Genomic DNA, 20,906 nt, shown 5'->3' with positions numbered 1-20,906 from the left:
CAGTGAATACAGTTCCAGAGTTATTCCACACTTTACCATACAGTTAACAGTAGTGGTTCAGGCTTTTACTTACAAAAAGACTAGCTTCAAGACAGGCCTCCTAGGATCAGGGATTCCCTCTTATGCTACTTGCAGCAATACCCTCAAGGTCCAGACACCTAAATCCTGGTGATAACCCTTGAGCAAGGACTTGGTAGAGGTCTTCTTCCCTCCTGATGGCAGGCTCTATCTTTGGAATACCTCAGGTATAATTAACCTGGAGAACTGGGTGGGAATGACCTTCCACACCAGTAGTGCAATCTCTGCACTCTTGACGGAGCCCTGAATCTCTCAGAACTGACTCTAGAAACTTCTAACTAACTGCCTAGGCTAGGCCCTAGCCTATTTATACTGAACTGGGGGCTCCCTCTGCTGGCTGGAATAAGGATTGCCTGCAACAGGCCTAACTGGCTTAAAGGGAAATACACATTACAATCTAGCAGTGTCGGGTAACCTACCCGTTTGCTGCACAAGGCCTATTTTTTTTTGCTCTGCATACATAGATTATTCTCTGTATGCAATGCAATCCAACCAGAGGTTGCATAGCAACCTCAGGTCTAACATTCTAAAGTGCAAGGCCTAGACTTTGCAGACATAGATTATTCCCTGTATGCAATGCATTATCACCAGAGCTTGCATTATTGTTTTAGTCTCTAATAAAAGATTAGCTTTTTATTTTAAAAATCATTAATTGAACAATTATATTTTCTAATATTTTACAGTTAAAGATCTCAAAAAAAGAAAGGAATTGGTGCAGGGACCAATATCGTCGCGAACTCAATCTGAAACAAAAAAGTGGAGATGGGTCGCTCCAGAAAAAGCCCTACCTGTACACAAAGTACTTAGAATTTCTGAAGCCAGTCTTGGAGTTACGGAGGTAATAATTTTCGAATTTTTTATAATAATTAGTTATGCTTCTTGGACACAAACATGTGCGCCCTGAGTTTGTGCATCAGACCCAAAGGGCTTGTTCACAAGACTGTGAGAAGTCCGTGACCGTGCTATGGACCGCTAATAGCAGTCTGCACCGCACGGCCACCAACCGTGTGCAAGCCGCGTGGTATCGCGGACCCATTCACTAGAATGGGTCCTCAATCCCTCCGTTCAGCAAAAATATAGAGTATGCTCTATCTTTATGCAGTGCGGAGAGAAAGGATAGAACCCCAGAAAGCACACTGTAGTGCTTCCATAGTGTTCTGTCCCGTGCCTCTGCACTGCATCTCTAGTGTTGATCACGAATATTCGAATTTCAAATTTTTATCGCGAATATAGGTACTTCGAAAAATCGCGAATATTTCAAATATAGTTATATATATTCGTAATTTCGAATATTCCAATTTTTTAAAAATATTTTTTTTTTTTATCAGTACACATGATCCCTCACTGCTTCTAGCTTGTGGGCCAATAAGAAGGCTGCAATATACTTGACTTTAGGAGTAGTAGTGTTTGCGAATTTTGCTCTATATTCGTTTTTTTTTTTTATTCGCTATATTGCTATATATTCTTGTTTTAGAATATTACGAATATTCGAAAAAACTAAGTTATGGCAATACAGAGAATATTCGAAAAAAATCGAATAGAGCAATTTAGCTAATATAGTGCTATAATCTTTTTTGTCTAATAGTTGTAAGTTGAAAAATTCGCAATAAAAGATTCAAATCCCAAAATTCGATTTCCGAAAATTCGCATATTACACAATCATTGCGAATTTTTGACGAATATTCTACAAAATATTCGCGAAATATCGCGAATTCGAATATGACCCCTGCCGCTCATCACTATGCATCTCCAGGATCACGGACCAATTGAAGTGAATGGGTCCCCTATCTATGATACGGCTGTTGCCCATGTATTGTTAACCTGCTGTATGCAGACCGCAATATGGGCAAGGGCTTCATGTGGTCGTGTGAACAAGCCCTTTTATAGGGTCAGAATGCACGAACATCTGCTGCATAACTACTCATATACACTCCCCTAAAGAATTATTAGGAACACCTGTTCTATTTCTCATTAATGCAATTATCTAGTCAACCAATCACATGGCAGTTGCTTCAATGCATTTAGGGGTGTGGTCCTGGTCAAGACAATCTCCTGAACGCCAAACTGAATGTCAGAATGGGAAAGAAAGGTGATTTAAGCAATTTTGAGAGTGGCATGGTTGTTGGTGCCAGACGGGCCGGTCTGAGTATTTCACAATCTGCTCAGTTACTGGGATTTTCACGCACAACCATTTCTAGGGTTTACAAAAAATAGTGTGAAAAGGGAAAAACATCCAGTATGCGGCAGTTCTGTGGGCAAAAATACCTTGTGGATGCTAGAGGTCAGAGGAGAATGGGCCGACTGATTCAAGCTGATAGAAGAGCAACGTTTACTGAAATAACCACTCGTTACAACCGAGGTATGCAGCAAAGCATTTGTGAAGCCACAACACGCACAACCTTGAGGCGGATGGGCTACAACAGCAGAAGACCCCACCGGGTACCACACTTATCCACTACAAATAGGAAAAAGAGGCTACAATTTGCACGAGCTCACCAAAATTGGACTGTTGAAGACTGGAAAAATGTTGCCTGGTCTGATGAATCTCGATTTCTGTTGAGACATTCAAATGGTTGAGTCCGAATTTGGCGTAAACAGAATGAGAACATGTATCCATCCTCTGATGGCTACTTCCAGCAGGATAATGCACCATGTCACAAAGCTCGAATCATTTCAAATTGGTTTTTTGAACATGACAATGAGTTCACTGTACTAAAATGGCCCCACAGTCACCAGATCTCAACCCAATAGAGCATCTTTGGTATGTGGTGGAACGGGAGCTTCGTGCCCTAGATGTGCATCCCTCAAATCTCCATCAACTGCAAGATGCTTTCCTATCAATATGGGCCAACATTTCTAAAGAATGCTATCAGCACCTTGTTGAATCAATGCCACGTAGAATTAAGGCAGTTCTGAAGGCAAAAGGGGGTCCAACACCGTATTAGTACGGTGTTCCTAATAATTCTTTAGGTGAGTGTATAGCAGTCATATCCAATATGCGGCCTTCCAACAGCAGAAAAACTACAATGCATGCCTTACTTATAGTAAACTAACCATGAAAGCTGGGAGTTGTACTTTTTTTGCAGTAGGAAAGCCTCAGGTTGAAGATAAATACTGCATAGATGCAGAATTTAAAATTAGAAATAGATAATTTTTTTTTTCTTTTTAGCACTGTAGATAATCTGTCTACAGAATCTGCCACAGTTCCAGATCCAGGGACAAGCTCCACCGCAAGTGTCTCTGAAGCTCCACCGCAAGAAACTCCTGAGGAAATAGCTCAGAACCCCAGCCGAGTACATGTCAAGACTTTACTGCTGGGTTAAGGACTGCACGTCCTGAGGAACCTGTTTGCCCTTCTACAGGCAGACGACGGCGCAGACCTGCCGCCGATTCTGAATTAGATATTCGGAACCTCATTGATTCTCGGGTTATCCAATATCTTAATCAGAATCGGTCGGACAGTGTTGAAGAGAGAACAATTCGTTGTCTGGCCGCCAGTCTTTCTCGTGTGCCTGTAGAACGGCAAACATGTTGCCTCGGAGCGATTTGTATGTTAATTTAATTATTTTCAAATGAAAATGAACCAATGGAGATTGTGCATCGTATGGAGTCAATGCGAGATTTAAATCTCAATGTATCAACACCGATGTACAGACTTAACAGGCCTGAACCACCTGTAGTACAAACCCCTGGACCATTTACCAGGGAATTGTACGATCTGTGAATTATTTTTTTTTTTTTTTTGGAATACTGTTTAATTTGAAGTTTTTGTTAATATTATATATTATTAATATTTTAAAATATATTTTACTTTGAAGATATCTAACGTTTTTTAATTTTTTTTATATACAGTATAAATTCTATAATACTTACCTTGTTGGCTAAGAAGTAAGTTCTTGGTGGATTGCGGGTCTTATTACTTCATGTGTTGTTATAGTTCAAAGATGAACCCTGACATATCCAATTTAAAATTAATTAACATATGGAATATTTTTCAGCTGTGAACCAGGGCAACTTAATTGATGACATTTTTATATATATGTATATATACAGTACAGACCAAAAGTTTGGACACACCTTCTCATTCAAAGAGTTTTCTTTATTTTCATGACTATGAAGGCATCAAAACTATGAATTAACACATGTGGAATTATATACATAGCAAACAAGTGTGGAACAACTGAAAATATGTCATATTCTAGGTTCTTCAAATTAACCACCTTTTGCTTTGATTACTGCTTTACACACTCTTGGCATTCTCTTGATGAGCTTCAAGAGGTAGTCCCCTGAAATGGTCTTCCAACAGTCTTGAAGGAGTTCCCAGAGATGCTTAGCACTTGTTGGCCCTTTTGCCTTCACTCTGCGGTCCAGCTCACCCCAAACCATCTTGATTGGGTCAGGTCCGGTGACTGTGGAGGCCAGGTCATCTGGCGCAGCACCCCATCACTCTCCTTCATGGTCAAATAGCCCTTACTTTCAAAGTTTTCCCAATTTTTTGGCTGACTGACTGACCTTAATTTCTTAAAGTAATGATGGCCACTCTATTTTCTTGCCATAATACCAATTCTAACAGTCTATTCAGTAGGACTATCAGCTATGTATTTACCTGACTTCTCCTCAACACAACTGATGGTCCCAACCCCATTTATAAGGCAAGAAATCCCACTTATTAAACCTGACAGGGCACACCTGTGAAGTGAAAACCATTTCAGGGGACTACCTCTTGAAGCTCATCAAGAGAATGCCAAGAGTGTGCAAAGCAGTAATCAAAGCAAAAGGTGGCTACTTTGAAGAACCTAGAATATGACATATTTTCAGTTGTTTCACACTTGTTTGTTATGTACACTGCGTGCAGAATTATTAGGCAAATGAGTATTTTGACCACATCATCCTCTTTATGCATGTTGTCTTACTCCAAGCTGTATAGGCTCGAAAGCCTACTACCAATTAAGCATATTAGGTGATGTGCATCTCTGTAATGAGAAGGGGTGTGGTCTAATGACATCAACACCCTATATTAGGTGTGCATAATCATTAGGCAACTTCCTTTCCTTTGGCAAAATGGGTCAAAAGAAGGACTTGACAGGCTCAGAAAAGTCAAAAATAGTGAGATATCTTGCAGAGGGATGCAGCACTCTTAAAATTGCAAAGCTTCTGAAGCGTGATCATCGAACAATCAAGCGTTTCATTCAAAATAGTCAACAGGGTCGCAAGAAGCGTGTGGAAAAACCAAGGCGCAAAATAACTGCCCATGAACTGAGAAAAGTCAAGCGTGCAGCTGCCAAGATGCCACTTGCCACCAGTTTGGCCATATTCAGAGCTGCAACATCACTGGAGTGCCCAAAAGCACAAGGTGTGCAATACTCAGAGACATGGCCAAGGTAAGAAAGGCTGAAAGACGACCACCACTGAACAAGACACACAAGCTGAAACGTCAAGACTGGGCCAAGAAATATCTCAAGACTGATTTTTCTAAGGTTTTATGGACTAATGAAATGAGAGTGAGTCTTGATGGGCCAGATGGATGGGCCCGTGGCTGGATTGGTAAAGGGCAGAGAGCTCCAGTCCGACTCAGACGCCAGCAAGGTGGAGGTGGAGTACTGGTTTGGGCTGGTATCATCAAAGATGAGCTTGTGGGGCCTTTTCGGGTTGAGGATGGAGTCAAGCTCAACTCCCAGTCCTACTGCCAGTTTCTGAAGACACCTTCTTCAAGCAGTGGTACAGGAAGAAGTCTGCATCCTTCAAGAAAAACATGATTTTCATGCAGGACAATGCTCCATCACACGCGTCCAAGTACTCCACAGCGTGGCTGGCAAGAAAGGGTATAAAAGAAGAAAATCTAATGACATGGCCTCCTTGTTCACCTGATCTGAGCCCCATTGAGAACCTGTGGTCCATCATCAAATGTGAGATTTACAAGGAGGGAAAACAGTACACCTCTCTGAACAGTGTCTGGGAGGCTGTGGTTGCTGCTTCACGCAATGTTGATGGTGAACAGATCAAAACACTGACAGAATCCATGGATGGCAGGCTTTTGAGTGTCCTTGCAAAGAAAGGTGGCTATATTGGTCACTGATTTGTTTTTGTTTTGTTTTTGAATGTCAGAAATGTATATTTGTGAATGTTGAGATGTTCTATTGGTTTCACTGGTAAAAATAAATAATTGAAATGGGTATATATTTGTTTTTTGTTAAGTTGCCTAATAATTATGCACAGTAATAGTCACCTGCACACACAGATATCCCCCTAAAATAGCTAAAACTAAAAACAAACTAAAAACTACTTCCAAAAATATTCAGCTTTGATATTAATGAGTTTTTTGGGTTCATTGAGAACATGGTTGTTGTTCAAAAATAAAATTAATCCTCAAAAATACAACTTGCCTAATAATTCTGCACTCCCTGTATATAATTCCACATGTGTTAATTCATAGTTTTGATGCCTTCAGTGGGAATCTACAATTTTCATAGTCATGAAAATAAAGAAAACTCTTTGAATGAGAAGGTGTGTCCAAACTTTTGGTCTGTACTATATATATATATATATATATATATATATATATATATATATAGAAGAAAAAAGGCAGCACTCCAAATTGTGATGAAAAAAAGTGGACGGTTTATTCACCCATCTAGCAGCAACGTTTCAGCTCTCTCATTGGAGCCTTTGTCCAGCTGAATAACATGTGCATAGTGGCATACATGAGTAGTGCAAACAATTTCATAATTACAAATGAATAATTAAGCAATAAAGTGCAAGTGCATCAAAGGTATCGCAGTGTTAAAAATACAATTCATCTGTCGCCATAATTATATCTCAAATAGTTGTGAACATGATCATAAGAAATGCATATCGTGATCGGTACAGTGAAAAAATCTATAAACATACATGATTGCCAATCAAATATAGTAAAGTGTACACAGTGTATGGCAATAACAAATCAATTAAAACATTAAAAAACTTTGAATGAGTCACGTTGAATTATAGAGACCTGGTGGAAGCTGCTGGCGTCCGGAAAGGCAATCGGCGCATGCGCTGCTCCATGTGCTCTCGCGAGACACGTGATAATAACAGAGAGTATGGGAACCACATTAAAGATGGCCGCTATTCAACTTTACACCAAGGCGCATGGTCGTGCCCATACAGGCCGACAAGTGCCCTGTACAAAATTACAAGACACACTTACAGTGTCCAAAGCTCCGCAGTTTAAAGCAGATAAAGCCAATCCACGAGCGGAAGATCGGCGGTTGAGCACCAGTCTCCACAGTGGAATGTCTGTAACAAGGGGGCGGCACGGCCTGTCAAACCGTGTACACCCCCTTGTCCAGACCAATCGGCATAACCGCTCCGTGACAAGCACCCACCACGATGGGAACAGGGGTCAGGGAGTCACAAGAATGTGATCCCGATTCCCTGTCTCAGCGGGGGGGGAGTCACGGATGAACTGCATCGGAGCGTTACATAATGTACTATATAGTGAGATATAACAAATAGACAAGTCTACCCGTCAGGAGTCAGTGTCACTCAAGTCCCAGATGGGGCTGGAGTGGCAACAAATCACAGACAGGGATTGTCACTATTTAAGAAATCCAATAGTGGTATCCCAGAATAAATAATAGTTTAATGGCATATAAATGGATCGCCTGCATAATTCCTCCAGTCTTCACCAAACGTGACCATTCATGATAATAAAGTCAAAGGTGTTGTCCTACAAAAAAAAAAGAGAACACAGTTAGACATAAAGCACATGTTGTTTTCCCTACATAGAATAAAAGTCGAGAGCACATACCCAACTGGTGACTAGATGACCCTAAATTCTACATTTAAGCCCTGTGGCTTCAAAGTACCTAGTGTGTAAATCCAATAAAGCTCTCTTCTTTTCAATAATTTGGTTCTATCGCCACCTCGTCTCAAAAGAGGTATTTGTTCCAAAATTCTAAACCGTAAATCCCTTTCAGAATGCTCAGCGCCTGAAATATGGATCAGAATGCCGGATGTGTTAACCCGGATGTGTTTTCCTATACATTTGAAGATGAGGAGAGAATACTGCGTAACTCGGTGAAGATGTGACCTTTTTATTTACTTTTTCTGCCATTGACATAAAGAGGAAATTTGAAAATGAAATTAAGCATTTAATCAGTTTGGAATTGCACCTTGCTACTTTGAGCGAATATCATCTTGCACACAGGATACCAAGAGGGATACGCTCTCATCTGAGGCTGGATCTATTTGTGAATAATGCTGAATTTTGTGCCAGATTTGTCAAAATTTCAAATAAGTATGCGTTCGACATTATTTTGCTGATCGTTGAGTATCTACAGAAAGAAAAAGCATCAGTATAAATGAATTTAGATGATTTAACAGAGAAGTTAAAAAGTGTGTTATCTACTGAGGACTTTGAAATCTATATGTCCAACAGAATGTCTCATTTTGCAAATTTAGAGGTGATCTACAGAGCAAGAAACGCCGCAAATGGATGCGAGACATGGATGATTACGCTACAGGCTATGTGTACAATTGGCAAGGGGATCAAAGGAGAAATCGAAAGACAGGTGGAGAGAAGTTTGGATCCACCTCTCCATCCACCCCAAAGAAGCTACAGGGCCATCTAATCCGAGATAACGCTACAGGGCCTACGATGGACTCTAATTCCACTACTTCACCTACACCTTTTTTAGGGGGAGACCCCGTAACGGCAGGACACGCCGAGGGGGTAGGCGACAACATAAGCAGAGGAAAAGGGAAAAATATGCAGCCCCAATGGGGCAAGACTCTGAGACGCAAGATATAGTGGTAAATATATCTTCAGTTGACCTTAACACTGCACAGCTATCTGCACTAAACAAAGGTCTGTCCTATTGTCCCGTGAGTACAACTAAGTGGTTTGATCTAGAAATGGATCTCCAGAGGTTTTTATGTGCAATTAAATTGAAAGTGTGGTTCGCGGACCAAAGGGACAGACCTTCATCTGAGATCACACGTACCAGTGAGCTAAATTTGAAAAGTATGGGTTTATTTGTAAAGAGTGAGTTCACTCCAATAATTAATCATCCTGCTATTGAAGCTTTTGGTATCACAGTTAAACGCAATATTGAGAGACTCAAACAGGAATCATCCCAGCAACCACTTAAATTTGCCAATATGACTTCAGTGGAGATGGCGGCACTTAGAGATCTGGCTTCGGACTGCAGCCTCATAATCAAGTCTGCGGAAAAAGGTGGTGGGGTTGTGGTCATGGACACCAGATCCTATGTGGCTGAAATCAGATTTCAGCTTGCAGACACCAATGTATATGAAAGGATTTAAAATGACCCTAAGTTTGTGTTACTCAGAGAGCTGAAGAAGCTATTGATTGGAGCCAAAGATAAGGGTATTATTGATGATAACATTTTTGCCTTTCTATACTGCGACAAACCAGTCACACCCATCCTGTACACTTTGCCAAAGATACACAAGTCATTGACTTCCCCTCCGGGACGTCTCATCGTCTCGGGGAGGGACTCATTGTTTTGTAAAGCGGCCATCTTTTTAGACAAAATTTAGCGTCCTTTTGCCATGTCAGCTAGATCCTACATTAGAGACACCAACGACTTTTTGACTAAGATTGACAGTTTATGTATTTCCAAAGGGTCGGTATTGGCTTCCTTCGACGTGGTAAGCTTATACACTTCCATAGAACATGAACTAGGAATACGGGTTATTAAACCAAATTTAAAAAAGACACAGTACAGCATTGATTGATCTGTTGAGGTTCATCCTCACTCACAATTATTTTCTGTTTCAAGATGACTTTTTTTTTGGAATTGCGTGGGACAGCGAAGGGGTCCAATGTGGCGTCGACCTATGCAAATCTCTACATGACACATCTTGAGGAGTCTGTCGTCTATGCGAGCCACCACTTCAGCCATGTGCTGGGTGGTGGCAATACATCGACAAACATTTTCCTGATTTGGGTCGGCGCCACAGAGGACCTCATGGTCTTTCACCGCTTTCTGAATACCATTGACCCCAGTGTCAAATTCACGTTGACACATTCTGAAAAAACTATACAGTTTTTTGGACACTCAGGTCAGCATTTGTAATGACAGGCTAGTCACTGACTTATATGTGAAGCACACAGACAAAAATACTTTGTTACGTTTCGAGAGCCATCATCCTAGACCTATGATTAGGTCGCTTACTTTCAGCCAACTACTTAGAGTTAAGAAAATTGTGCAATATCCCACCTCAGTAGACAGTAGGCTGCAAGAAATGGGGTCCAAATTTCGGACACGTGGATACCCTAAAAAACGTATTCAAGAACATCTATGTCACGGCTGTATGTGGGCAACAATAGTAATACACAGCACAGAGCCACTGACTGGACCCAGAACTAGGGAGGATAACGGGTGACCCCTGTCCGACCCTCAACGCTCTCCCTATTCTGCTAAAGCACATGCCCGGATCCAAATGGCGGAAAGAGGGCATGCCCACGTGCTAAGACTAATGACCACTGTAACCCCTACAATAGTGGAAGGGGCACGGCCACCAGTGCCCTACTCAGTATATGGAGGGAACCGTGGCCACCTCAGATCCAGTCAGAAAATAAACAGGAACACAACAATGTCTGCACACTTAGCTGGAGGTGTTGCAGCCGCAGAGAAGACGGATCCAAGGACAGGCTGGCAATATCCAGAGTGCTAGCTGCAGCAGAACACAGGTCCAGTGAACTGATAGCTACAAGTGAAGAAACTAAAGCCAGAGCTACAACTGAAGTGAGAACTATAATCCACATCCTATCATAGGAGGAGGGGTGATATAAAGAGAGGAAAATCAAACACATGAAGGACAGCTGTGGTGAAAGAAACCAAAAGTAAACAGGAGTAGTGAGAAACTCCTCCCAGCTCTAGTAGTGACATCATCACAGGGTGGAGAAAACAGAGCTGTGAGAACGTCCCAAAGCTCTGGTAGTGACAGTACCCCCCCTCTACGGGTGGACTCCGGGACACCCAGGACCCACCTTCTCAGGATGAGCCCTATGAAATGCCCTAATGAGGCGAGTGGCTTTAATGTCCGACACCGGAACCCACATCCTCTCCTCAGGACCATAACCCTTCCAATGAACGAGGTACTGAAGAGAACCGCGGACCATGCGAGAGCCCACAATTCTGGAAACCTCAAACTCCAGATTGCCATCAACAAAAATCGGAGGGGAGGCAAAGAGGAGGGTCCGTGGGCTGGACATATGGTTTTAAGAGAGATCTGTGAAATACATTATGTATCTTCCAAACCCGTGGAAGATCAAGACGGAAGGCAACAGGATTGATGACTGACAAGATTTTATAAGGCCCAATAAACTTGGGACCCAATTTCCAGGAGGGAACCTTCAACTTAATGTTCTAGTAGACAACCACACCAGATCACCCACATTCAGGTCCGGACCAGGCACACGTCTCTTATCAGCCACACGCTTATACCTCTCACTCATCTTTTTAAGATTACCCTGAATCTTTTGCCAAATGGTAGACAAAGACGAGGAAAATCTCTCCTCCTCAGGTAAACCAGAAAGAGCCCCTCCCGAGAATGTCCCAAACTGTGGATGGAACCCATATGCACCAAAGAATTGGTGACTTATCAGAAGATTCCTGACGACGGTTGTTCAGAGCAAACTCAGCAAGAGGGAGAAATGAACACCAATCCTCCTGGTTCTCTGAAACAAAACAGCGCAAATATGTCTCCAGATTCTGATTGAGGCGCTCAGTCTGACCATTCGACTGCGGATGAAAAGCAGAAGAGAAGGACAGCCGAACCCCCAGCGAGAACAGAAAGCCTTCCAGAACCTGGACACAAACTGCGTGCCTCTTCGGAAACAATATCAGAGGAATGCCGTGCAATTTAACATATGGTCGACAAAAGCTTGCGCCAACGTTTTAGCATTGGGTAAACCAGGGAAAGGTACGAAATGAGCCATCTTGCTAAAACGGTCCACCACCACCCAGGATCACCGACTTCCCCGAGGAACGAGGAAGATCCGTGATAAAGTCCATGGACAGGTGTGTCCAAGGACGGGAAGGAATGGGTAATGGGAGAAGGGAACCTGAAGGCCGTGAACGAGGGACCTTAGCGCGAGCGCACGTCTCACAAGCAGCCACAAAACCCTCCACCGACTTACGAAGAGCCGGCCACCAAAATCTCCGAGCAATAAGATCCACCGTGGCTCTACTCCCGGGGTGACCAGCAAGAACCGTATCATGATGCTCCTTAAAGAGTTTGTGACGTAGCTCAGGAGGCACGAACAACTTCCCAGAAGGACAACGGGCAGGTGTCTCAGTCTGGGCAGCCTGGACCTCGGCCTCCAAATCGGAATATAGAGCAGAAACAACTACCCCCTCCGCCAAAATGGGACCGGGTCCTCGGAGTTTCCTCCTCCCGGAAAACAGCGAGAGAGAGCATCAGCCTTCACATTTTTTATCCCAGGTCGGAATGTAACAACAAAATTGAATCTGGAGAAGAACAGAGACCATCTGGCCTGTCTCGGATTCATACGCCTGGCCGACTCCAAGTATGCCAGATTCTTATGGTCGGTAAAAACGGTGATAGGGTGCCTGGCCCCCTCCAACCAATGGCGCCATTCCTCGAAAGCCAACTTGATGGCCAACAACTCCTATCGCCCACATCATAGTTTCTCTCTGCCGGGGAGAGTTCTTTTAGAGAAAAAGGCACAGGGTCGCCACTTGGCAGGGGAAGGGCCCTGGGACAAAACCGCACCCACACCCACCTCGGAAGCATCCACCTCAACAATAAAAGGTAAGGAAACATCGGGATGCACCAAGACGGAGCAGACGCAAAATTCTCTTTAATCTTAGAAAAGGCTGCAAGCGCCTCCTCCGACCAAGAGGAAAAATCCGCCCCCTTTTTTGTCATGTCAGTGAGGGGTTGACAACAGAGGAATAATTCAAAATGAACTTTCTGTAATAGTTCGCAAAACCCAGAAAGCGCATCAATGCCTTCTGATTCTCAGGAAGCTCCCACTCAAGTACAGCACGACCTTCTCGGATCCATGCGAAAACCAGAGCAGAGAGGAGAAAACCCAGAAATTGAATCTCCGATACCATAAAAAGACATTTCTCCAGCTTGGCGTACAATTTATTTTCCCGCAGAATCTGCAGAACCTGAAAAAGATGATCCTGATGGTCTGAAACATCAGGGGAAAAAATCAAAATATCATCAAGATACACCAATACAAATTCCCCATTAAATGATAGAAAATACTATTAACAAAATGCTGAAAGACGGCCGGAGCATTCATCAGGCCGAAAGGCATAACGAGATTCTCGAAATCCCGTCAGGGGTATTAAAGGCCGTTTTCCATTCATCCCCCTCTCTGACCCTGACCAGTTGTACGCGCCTCTCAAATCCAATTTGGAAAACACCTTGGCCCCAACAATTTGATTGAAGAGGTCCGGATCAGAGGAAGGGGATAGGGATCGCGAATTGTGATACGGTTCAGCTCCCTAAAATCTAGGCAAGGTCTCAGAGAGCCATCTTTCTTTTTAACAAAAAAAAAACCCGCGGCCACAGGTGACTTTGAGGGACGAATATGCCCCTTTTCGAGACTCTCGGAGATGTAGTTCGCATAGCGATTCTTTCCGGTTGTGAGAGATTGTAGAGGCGTGCTTTTGGCAGCTTGGCGCCGGGAATGAGGTTAATGGGACAGTCAAACTCCCGGTGAGGAGGTAGCTCTTGAACACCGCTCTCAGAAAACACGTCAGAGAAATCAGAGAGAAATGATGGCACCGTTTTAGTAGACACCTCTGCAAAAGTCGCTGTGAGACAATTCTCTCTACAAAAGTCACTCCACTCATTTATTTGCCTTCCTTGCCAATCAATAGTGGGGTTATGTCTAGTGAGCCAGGGTAACCCCAAAACTAGAGGAGACGGCAATCCGTTAAGGACAAAACAAGATATATCCTCCACATGAGTGTCACCTACAGCTAGCCGGATATTGTGAACAATGCCTTTCAGAGATCTCTGTGAGAGCGGAGCAGAGTCAATAGCAAAAACAGGTATATCTTTATCTAATGTGCAAACCTGAAAACCATGCATGGCTACAAATTGAGTGTCAATAAGATTGACGGCCGCTCCACTATCGACAAAAATCTCACAAGAAATGACTTTGCTCTCTAGCGCCACCCTGGCAGACAGGAGAAAACGGGAACTGCAGGTCAGAGGAAAAGCATCAAATCCTACATCAACTTTGCCCAAAGTAGCAGATGAAGCAGAACTTGATGATTTACCTTTTGAGATTTTTCTCTTATTATCGCTCTTAGTACGGTTCAAGAATCTCCTAGATGACAAACATTTGCCAAATGACCTATGCCCCCACAACAAAAACAGACCATACTCTGAGAACTAAATCCTCTTTTATCAGGGGCAAGTCGAGCTAGCTGCATGGGCTCCTCCTCAGAGGGGAGCGAGACAGGATGAGGCCCCTGCACACTGAATGAGTCCGCACCACTTCCCCTAGACTGACAATGCTGGACAGAGAGGTCTCGTTTCTTTCTCTTAGACGCCTGTCAAGGCGTACCGCCAATGACATGGCAGACTCTAAGGACGTTGGTCTCTCATGGAAAGCAAACGCATCTTTTAATCTCTCCGAGAGACCATGACAGAACTGACTCCGGAGTGCAGCATCATTCCAACCCGAATCAGCTGCCCATCTCCGAAATTCAGAACAATAAAGCTCCGCAGACCGTTTGTTCTGGCATAAAACACGTAGGTTAGATTCGGCCAGAGCAACACGATCCGGGTCATCATAAATCTGCCCCAGGGCCACAAAAAATCCCCCACGGATCGAAGGGAGGGATCCCCTGATGGCAGCGAAAAAGCCCAAGTCTGAGCATTACCCCTGAGCAGGGAGATGACAATCCTCACCCTCTGCTCTTGATTACCAGAAGAGTGAGGACACAAGCAAAAATGGAGTTTGCATGCCTCTCTGAAACGAACAAAATTCTCACTGCCCCCGGAGAACGTCTCCGGAAGTGAGACCTTTGGCTCGCAACAGACTCCATGAGCCGGAGCAGGGCCCAATGCTTGAAGCTGAGTCATAGATTGACGGAGATCCGCTACTTCCAAAGAAAGACCCTGCATGCGGTCAACCAGGCCAGAAAGCGGATCCATGTCAAAAAAGGACGGTTTTGGTGGATTATAATGTCACGGCTGTATGTGGGCAACAATAGTAATACACAGCACAGAGCCACTGACTGGACCCAGAACTAGGGAGGATAACGGGTGACCCCTGTCCGACCCTCAACGCTCTCCCTATTCTGCTAAAGCACATGCCCGGATCCAAATGGCGGAAAGAGGCATGCCCACGTGCCTAAGACTAATGACCACTGTAACCCCTACAATAGTGGAAGGGGCACGGCCACCAGTGCCCTACTCAGTATATGGAGGGAACCGTGGCCACCTCAGATCCAGTCAGAAAATAAACAGGAACACAACAATGTCTGCACACTTAGCTGGAGGTGTTGCAGCCGCAGAGAAGACGGATCCAAGGACAGGCTGGCAATATCCAGAGTGCTAGCTGCAGCAGAACACAGGTCCAGTGAACTGATAGCTACAAGTGAAGAAACTAAAGCCAGAGCTACAACTGAAGTGAGAACTATAATCCACATCCTATCATAGGAGGAGGGGTGATATAAAGAGAGGAAAATCAAACACATGAAGGACAGCTGTGGTGAAAGAAACCAAAAGTAAACAGAGTAGTGAGAACTCCTCCCAGCTCTAGTAGTGACATCATCACAGGGGTGGAGAAACAGAGCTGTGAGAACGTCCCAAAGCTCTGGTAGTGACAATCTAGGTAGAATTAAGCGCCTCACCAAAGAGGCCATCAGGGAGGGACTAAGTGACACTACACGTTCCAAAGCCCGCATCCCTTTTGTGTCTGAGTGCAGTACCAACAGTGATAATATTGCAGCTATTTTAAAAAAGCATTGGAGAATATTAACTAGTAATTTTGAGAATGTTGAAGAATTCAAATCTTTGCCTTTATGTTCATACCGGAGAAGTCGTGATCTGGGTGACAGATTAGTTAAGTCCGATATAGGCTCTTCTAGGGAAACCTGTGAGACATATTTCGGATCCACCCTCAAGGGGTGTTTTCCATGCTATAACTGTGTTAATTGCAATCTGATGTTACGGGGTGACTCATTTGTTCACCCGGTCTCCGGTCAAATGTTTAAAATTAAACAATATCTAACATGTGACTCATCCCATGTTATTTACTTGTTAACCTCCCCTGTCACTTTTTATACATAGGTGAAACCACCTGGGATGTCAAAACTCGACTCAATCAACATCGGTATTCCATTATAAAACAAAAAATGGATCTTCCCGTATCAAAACACTTTACTGAGGCAAAACATTCTGAAAGGGATTTACGGTTTAGAATTTTGGAACAAATACCTCTTTTGTGACGAGGTGGCCATAGAACCAAATTATTGAAAAGAAGAGAGCTTTATTGGATTTACACACTAGGTACTTTGAAGCCACAGGGCTTAAATGTAGAATTTAGGGTCATCTAGTTACCAGTTGGGTATGTGCTCTCGACTTTTATTCTATGTAGGGAAAACAACATGTGCTTTATGTCTAACTGTGTTCTCTTTTTTTGTAGGACAACACCTTTGACTTTATTGTCATGAATGGTCATGTTTGGTGAAGACTCGAGGAATTATGCAGGCGATCCATTTATATGCCATTAAACTATTATTTATGCTGGGATACCACTATTGGATTTCTTAAATAGTGACAATCCCTGTCTGTGATTTGTTGCCACTCCAGCCTCATCTGGGACTTGAGTGACACTGACTCCTGACAGGTAGACTTGTCTATTTGTTATATCTCACTATATAGTACATTATGTAACGCTCCGATGCAGTTCATCCGTGACTCCCCCCGCTGAGACAGGGAATCGGGATCACATTCTTGTGACTCCCTGACCCCTGTTCCCATCGTGGAGGGTTCTTGTCACCGAGCGGTTATGCTGATTGGTCTGGACAAGGTGGTGTACACGGTTTGACAGGCCGTGCCGCCCCCTTGTTACAGACATTCCACTGTGGAGACTGGTGCTCACCCGCCGATCTTCCGCTCGTGGATTGGCTTTATCTGCTTTAAACTGCGGAGCTTTGGACACTGTAAGTGTGTCTTGTAATTTTGTACAGGGCACTTGTCAGCCTGTATGGGCACGAGCATGCGCCTTGGTGTAAAGTTGAATAGCGGCCATCTTTAATGTGGTTCCCATACTCTCTGTTATTATCACGTGTCTCGCGAGAGCACATGGAGCGGCGCATGTGCCGATTGCCTTTCCGGACGCCAGCAGCTTCCACCATGTCTCTATGATTCAACGTGAAAGTTTTTTAATGTTTTAATTGATTTGTTATTGCCATACACTGTGTACACTTTACCATATTTGATTGGCAATCATGTATGTTTATTGATTTTCTCACTGTACCAATCACGATATGCATTTCATATGATCATGTTCACAACTATTTGAGATATAATTATGACGACAGATGAATTGTATTTTTAACACTGCGATACCTTTGATGCACTTGCACTTTATTGCTTAATTATTCATTTGTAATTATGAAATTGTTTGTACTACTTATGTATGCCACTATGCACATGTTATTCAGCTGGACAAAGGCTCCAATGAGAGAGCTGAAACGTTGCTGCTAGATGGATGAATAAACCATCCACTTTTTTTCATCACAATTTGGAGTGCTACCTTTTTTCTTCTATATACATTTGGGACCTTGGTCTCAGGCCCCCAGGAGGACTTGCACCCACGTCTAGTGTGTGCTGCTTTTTTTCTTTTCTTTTATATATATACACTCACCTAAAGAATTATTAGGAACACCATACTAATACGGTGTTGGACCCCCCTTCAGAACTGCCTTAATTCTACGTGGCATTGATTCAACAAGGTGCTGATAGCATTCTTTAGAAATGTTGGCCCATATTGATAGTATAGCATCTTGCAGTTGATGGAGATTTGAGGGTTGCACATCCAGGGCACGAAGCTCCCGTTCCACCACATCCCAAAGATGCTCTATTGGGTTGAGATCTGGTGACTGTGGGGGCCATTTTAGTACAGTGAACTCATTGTCATGTTCAAGAAACCAATTTGAAATGATTTGAGCTTTGTGACATGGTGCATTATCCTGCTGGAAGTAGCCATCAGAGGATGGATACATGTTCTCATTCTGTTTACGCCAAATTCGGACTCAACCATTTGAATGTCTCAACAGAAATCGAGACTCATCAGACCAGGCAACATTTTTCCAGTCTTCAACAGTCCAATTTTGGTGAGCTCGTGCAAATTGTAGCCTCTTTTTCCTATTTGTAGTGGAGATAAGTGGTACCAGGTGGGGTCTTCTGCTGTTGTAGCCCATCCGCCTCAAGGTTGTGCGTGTTGTGGCTTCACAAATGCTTTGCTGCATACCTCGGTTGTAACGAGTGGTTATTTCAGTCAATGTTGCTCTTCTATGCTGTGAATCAGTCGGCCCATTCTCCTCTGACCTCTAGCATCCACAAGGCATTTTCCCCACAGGACTGCCGCATACTGGATGTTTTTCCCTTTTCACACCATTCTTTGTAAACCCTAGAAATGGTTGTGCGTGAAGGCCCGTCTGGCAACAAAAACAATGCCACGCTCAAAATTGCTTAAATCACCTTTCTTTCCCATTCTGACATTAAGTTTGGAGTTCAGGAGATTGTCTTGACCAGGACCACCCCCCTAAATGCATTGAAGCAACTGCTATGTGATTGGTTGACTAGATAATTGCATTAATGAGAAATAGAACAGGTGTTCCCAATAATTCTTTAGGTGAGTGTATATATATATATATATATATATATATAAAATGACGTAATTATTAATGAGGTATTAGAAGGTATTTAAACCAAAATTTTGGATTTTACTAAATACCTCAGCCCGCAAGCCACCGTCAAGGCTCCTCATTCTCTTGCGAGTCCCTACTCTAAACTAACACCAGGGGATCTAACTAAACTAAGTAAAAATGTTTTTAGGAAAAATTTTGACCAGATTCCAGCTGAAATCATCGACTACCACGGATGGCATCCAACTGCCACGACAATGCCCCCTCAGGGCTCCAGAAGTAGTCTGCATAGATTTCCCGAATCCCGAACAGCTAGTCCAGCTGTTCCAGGGCGTCCAGATCTAAACTGACAGGAGATGTCATATTTAGGCCTAATTCTGCGTCTGTGGAGGCATCGTGGATCCTGGTAAAGTTGTGTAGTATTACACAAGCTTGTATCACCAGGGTGGCATTGTCCGGAATCATTTGTATGGATGACAAGAATACTCTCCACTTTGTGGACAGTATTCCAAAAGTGCACTCCACATACCGACGGGCGCGAGTCAGTCGATAGTTGAAGATGCGCTTCCTGTCATCCAGATCGCGTCTAGGGAAGGGCCGCATCATGTGGGGTGACAATGCGAACCCTTCGTCTGCCACGATCGCAAATGGAGCCGGCGGACCTGCATATCCGGGAAGTCTACTGGGCTCTGGCAGGGAAAGCTGGTTTGTCCGAAGCCGCTCACCCATTCTGGAAGCACTAAAGTTGCGGCTGTCTGAAGTGCTCCCATAGGCCCCGATATCCACAATTACAAACCTGTAGTTACTGTCAGCAAGGGCCATCAGCACTACAAAAAAATATTGCTTGTAATTGAAGTTCCGGGACCCTGAGTGAGGCGGCTTCTTCACACCGATATGCTTACCGTCCAGTGCCGCAATGCAGTTAGGAAACTGCGCTGATTGGCTACGGATCGCCGAGGGATTTTACCAAATCTTCCGCCTTGGGGGTGGGCATCACCGCTTCTCTGAGATGCTGCCATATAACTCTACAGGTATGGCAGACAATCCCAGAGATTGTAGAGATTCCTAGTAGAAACTCAAAGTGCAGAGAAGCGAATGAGTTCCCAGTAGCAAGGAATCTGAAAAAAAAAAAAAAAAAAGAATAATTAGTTTGCTAACAATCATTTTCATAAATTAGTATTAGATATAGTATTTATAATATGAAAAATTCACTTACCCCAAGGTGACTATCAACCTTTGCTCTGCAGATATGCACCGCATACTTGTGTCCTGGAAACTGAGGTCAAGGAGGAGAGAGACCAGGAGATGGTCAAAAGCCTCCATGGACATACGGCAGTAAGATTTGAACTTATAGGGGTCCTGTCGCAGGTCATTAAATAATGTGTGGAATTGACCTTTCTGAAGTCTCTGAGCAATAATCGGATGGACCCAGTGTCGTCTCCTCTTTCTCCCCAGCTCTTTGTCCAACATAGCTGATTGCCATCTGAATTGCTGAGAAAAACGCCAGTGAAGGAGTACATTATCCAAGTCTTCAGACATGACGATCAGTGAGATAACTGTAGAAAACTAAAGCTAGCAAGGCAGAGATTTCTTACACAGCTCCTACTACACCAAAAGCACAATAAAATGGCAATGTCCACTTTTTTTTTTTTTTGTTACCCTAGCAACATCTATTCCTCCTCCTTTTTTTTTTTTGGAGAAAAAACCCAAAATAAAGGAATAACGGAAACACGGAACGGATTCAGAAGCACTTTAGTAAAAAAACGGAAGGTTGTACTGAAAAACGGATCCGCAAAAAAAGGAATGTTTATCTGGAAAGGTAAAAATACTGACGTGTGTTTTTTGTTAACTGGGTTTTATTAACAGTTTAACAAAATAAGTTATACATCTATAAAACAAAGTTTTCAACAATGAGTAAAAGTGCAGGAAATAGTGTAAACATAC

Source organism: Bufo bufo, chromosome 4 (assembly GCF_905171765.1).
Source record: "Bufo bufo chromosome 4, aBufBuf1.1, whole genome shotgun sequence".
NCBI lineage: Eukaryota > Metazoa > Chordata > Amphibia > Anura > Bufonidae > Bufo > Bufo bufo.
The sequence above is the reverse complement of the archived record's forward strand: the minus strand, read 5'-3'. Positions refer to the sequence as shown.